This window comes from Podarcis gaigeae, assembly GCF_964106915.1.
Source record: "Podarcis gaigeae genome assembly, chromosome: 4".
Taxonomy (NCBI): domain Eukaryota; kingdom Metazoa; phylum Chordata; class Lepidosauria; order Squamata; family Lacertidae; genus Podarcis; species Podarcis gaigeae.
In genome coordinates, this window is record NC_139677.1 from 26,364,416 (window position 1) to 26,369,235 (window position 4,820).

At 44.9% G+C, this 4,820-nt stretch overlaps 1 long non-coding RNA gene across 1 annotated transcript; it reads left to right on the forward strand.

Moving 5' to 3' along the window:
• Positions 1–238: 238 nt before the first annotated feature.
• On the forward strand, positions 239–2,804 carry LOC310843036. The gene is made up of 3 exons (XR_014563480.1): positions 239–368; positions 698–827; positions 2,654–2,804. It is a non-coding gene; the product is annotated as an uncharacterized lncRNA (long non-coding RNA).
• Positions 2,805–4,820: the final 2,016 nt, after the last annotated feature.

A 4,820-nucleotide genomic window follows, 5' to 3' on the forward strand; every position in this document is an offset into this window, starting at 1 on the left:
AATGTTGCGTGACTTGATTTTATAACCTTTGGTCCGTCCGCCTAAATGGCAACACCAAAATTTGCCCAGTAACCCAGCCACCCAATCACTGCAGATGGTCATCCATACTAAACAGCCCAAGAACAGAGGGGTGGCCTGTCAGACCCCCACCGTAACACGTGCTCTCTATGAAAGAGAACACGCTTTGTTGCACTCAGTTCCTGTTTGTGGGCTTCTGAATGGCATCAGAATGGCTATTGTGAGAACAGAATGCTGCATTTGATGGAGTTTTGGCCTGATCCACCGGGGCTCTTTTTATGTGAATGGTGTGACTCATAGCTATTGTGACAGAAGAAAGCCCAGTCTCCTGCAAGCTTATATTTTCACAGGTAAATCCACAACTTATATCTGGGCCCATGTTTCATAGTGCTGGTCATGTGCATTTTGGGGGGAAAGTTCCCAAGTCCAGAATGCAATGAATGAGGTGGCTAGTTTTGAATGTGCCGAGAGTTATTCACAACTCCTCACTATGTTTTTCTTTCTTATTCTTATTAAAGGACACTTTCTAAGGGGGAGGGCATAATTTGTATCTACTGCATACGATCATTTGAAATTGCATTTCATTTGTGAATAATTTAAACCGTCTAGTTATTCAAGACACAAGTTAATGTGTTTGCATGTGTTTGTTGTTGTTTGTAATCCAGATGTGGAACCTCAGAATCAGAAAGTGGTTAGAAAAAACAACAACTTGATACTTGAAGGCTGTTCCAGAGGTTGCTCCCCTCCCCAACTGTAATTGTACAGCTGGTATTCAATTGTTGAACAGGATCCAGATGTCTTTCCTCAAGGTAATACTTCATTTGTGGGGGAAATCTTTGCAGCATTCAAGTCACAATATTTTACTCAGTGGAAAACACAATATCCACTCCAACTGTGTGAATTCTCTTAAGTGCCATGAGCGTCTCTGACATAGCATATCAGTATTGGTAACAATTGCAGTGACAAAGCTCCTATCCTATACCTATATCACACTGTGAACATTAAAATATTTCTTTTAAAATCACTCTGTAGAGGTTGGGTGCTCCTCCATTGCAGCAAGCTAGTGTACTAGACCTTTTTAAAAAGCATAAAACAGAATAAAAAGTTATGAACCCCACTCCTTCTGATAGCAATGTCCTACAATTTTGTGAATCCCCCTTTTATTTTATTTTTTAAATATATTCTCTAACACTGCAACAAAAACTCTCCAGATTATCCCCAAAAGTGGGAAAGGACAGCTGCAGAAGATAGTGTCATGGATGCAGTTATAGGGCCCCACTGAACGTTTGCAGAAATTGTTTTGCGTGGACAGGCGGAGCCCCCAGATCCCGAGCAGTCCCCCCAACATGTGAAATAACGACTCAAGACAACGTGCTGTGGGATTAAATTGGCCACAACTTTATTAAATTTCAAATGTGGGTAGACCTTGGCTCAGGCATTGGGCGTTCTCCCTCCCCAGTCCCCAGCCAGGGACCTAGGGAGCATCAGGGTTATCCAGTGTTTGTGTGGGGGATGGGCCGGCTCTGGAGAACATATGTTCAAGCAGAGATAGCCGCCCCCGTTACGCCGCCGCTGCAGGGGAGAGCAATGATGACCTTTCAGCGTACGGTCAAAGCCTCCCTTTAGAAACCCCTTTAACGGGGAACCCTGGTATCGCCGCTGCGAAGAGGAAGATGGACAAAAGGATTCCGCCCAAGGTCTGATGCCGCCAAAGTTGCGACGTTTTGCTACGGGAAAGGCGAAACCTGCCAATGCAGGGAAATTCCTTTCCAGCCCTTTGACAGCGACCTTAACGTAGCAGCGCCCGCATACCTGTGAAGAAAAGTTAACCTGCAAAACCTATGAAGAAAAGCTAACCTGCAAAATAATGCATTAACTGAGGCTGGATAGGGTGAGAGAAGCTCTGGAGCCAAGTGAGGATTCCCAGGTAAGATCCTCCCTCTATTGTGTGGGCAGGTAATCCCTCCCCCACCTGGCCTGATCTCCTTGGCAACGCTTTCCCCAGGTGGGATTGGACAGCTGACTGGGGTAGGCGGAGACCTCCATGTATCCCACCTGAGGGAAGGCGAAGCCAAGCCTATGCTGATGGAGCTGCTCCAGATCCAGGGCTGCGCGCGTCCACGCAAAGGTCGCCCCCCGTTTTATGCGGGGAGCAGTCATTGCCACAATTTGATTTGGGATCCAAATTATAGCTTAAATTTTTTGTAGCTGTTTCCTCCTGCCTAAGTGTAAAACCTTATATTTGCCCCTTTTGAAATTCATTTTGTTAGTTTGGGCCCAGTTCTCCAATCTGTCAAAGTCATGTTGAATCCCAATTCTGTCTTCTGTGGCATTGGTACCCCTCCCAGTTTGTTGTTATCTGCAAATTTGACGAGCAGGCCCCTCAATACCTTTAGCCAAGTCTCTTATATATACCAGTGGGCCCAGGACAGTTATCACTTTTTTCCAGCAAAATGAGGAAACACTAGTGAGACACTTTGGGTTCTGTCAGTCAACCAGCTAACAATTACCTTGTTTAGGTCACATTTTACCAGCCTATCATAGGAGACTTTGTCAAAAGCTTTAATGAAATCAAGTTATACTACATGCACAGCTTTCCCCTGATCCACCAAGCTTGTTGAATTATCTGTTCTAGGACCTTTCCAGGCGTTTGCATCTAACTGACTGGTCTTCATAGAGTAATCCCAAGCCCATCAGGGAACATCTAATGAACGATATGATGTTACAACACTATGTAGCCAGTCGGATGTGGACACCTGATTATGTCACTGAGAATAAAGCTGAAAGAGCCATGAGTCCTGAAAAGATCACATGGGTGATCTCACCTTATAGTATTGAAAAGCATTTTTTATTTGGCTGAGGGGCCTATACAAATCAACCTGGGAAGGTAGCCCATGTTGGAGAAAGAAAACTCCTGAACCTTTGCTGCCTTGCAGGATATCTTCAGGAGAAGAAAAGGTTCAACTAAACCCCAGACAAATCCAGAGTGGAGTCCCTAGGACGGCTGGCTGGTGTCTTGGATGCTTCCTTCTGGCAACTCCTGCAGCCAAGCTGGTGACAAATATATTGTTCTGCTTTCCTTTGGACCTCATCCATGAGACTGCAAGGGAGGGTCTTGTAATTTGGGCAGCCCAAGACCTCCATACACACTGCCCAAGTTTGCACCCAAGGGAGGTGACTTCGGTTTGACTTCTTCCCTCAAGTACCTCTCGAGACAGACAGATGCCAACAACAGCAATTAGCAGAGAATCTTCCCAGTTTTTAACATTCCCTCTCCCTGAATAGTAACAGTATTTCGAAGAGTCAATGTTTAAACAGTTGAACGGTTCTAAAAAGTAAACATTGCCCTGCATATTGGAAGTGAACTTGCAACTTCATTTTGAGACCGACATCACAATTGCAGATCTTTATCACGGTTTCTTTTCTGTCTTTGACTATATGAGGAAGATTGATTAAAGGGATATTGCACACACACCCGAAACATGACACTTTAAGTCAGGGCCTTGATTTAATTTTTAATTAAAGGAAAGATTATCTTGGCTAACACATTTGCCACATTTCAGATGAAAACAGCCATCTCTTCTTCTTCTTCTTCTTCTTCTTCTTCTTCTTCTTCTTCTTCTTCTTCTTCTTCTTCTTCTACCACCCTATACCCAGAGGTCTCAGGGCGGTTCACAGAACAAAATCAAAATATAAAATCACAAAATATATAATCAAAATAAAAACAACCCAATAACCCCTGCAAGAAAGCCCCCACATTTTATAAGGGCATAGGGTGTCAATCAAATCAACCAAAGGCCTAGTAAAAAAAAAGGAATGTTTTTCCCTGGTGTCTAAAGTTGTATAATGAATTGTTATGGATCCCTCCTCTTTGCTACCAAAGTAAAGAACATTATCTCTTCTGAAATATTCATCAGCTTGTATCTGTAAACAAATACTGAATGTAAAAATGGGTGTTTCCCTGTTTTGTAAGGGATGTGGGTGGCGCTGTGGGTTAAACCACAGAGCCTAGGACTTGCTGATCAGAAGGCCGGCGGTTCAAATCCCCACGATGGGGTAAGCTCCCATTGCTCAGTCCCTGCTCCTGCCAACCTAGCAGTTCGAAAGCACATCGAAAGTGCAAGTAGATAAATAGGTACCGCTCCGGTGGGAAGGTAAACGATGTTTCCGTGCACTGCTCTGGTTTGCCAGAAGTGGCTTAGTCATGCTGGCCACATGACCCAAAAGCTGTACGCCGGCTCCCTCGGCCAATAAAGTGAGATGAGCACCGCAACCCCAGAGTCGGCCACGACTTTACCTAATGGTCAGGGATCCCTTTACCTTTACCTTTACCTTTTTCTAAGTCCATGAGAGACATGCATATGTCAGCCTTCAATTGATATTTACAAATCAGTCAGCTTCCCTTTTTGTCCCCTTTCAAAGCTAGTGTGGTTTAATGGCTAGTGTGTTGGACTATGACCTCGCAGACCAGGGTCGAAATCCCCACTCAAACATGAAGCTCACTGGGTGACCATGGGCCAACCACCATCTCTTAGCCCAGCTTATCTCACAGGGTTGTGTAGTGTAGTGGTTAAGAGCGGTAGTCACGTAATCTGGGGAACCGGGTTCGTGTATCCGCTCCTCCACATGCAGCTGCTTGGTCACCTTGGGCTAGTCACACTTCTCTGAAGTCTCTCAGCCCCACTCACCTCACAGAGTGTTTGTTGTGGGGGAGGAAGGGAAAGGAGATTGTAGCCGCTTTGAGACTCCTGAAGGGGAGTGAAAGGCAGGATATCAAATCCAAACAACTCTTCTTCTTCTTC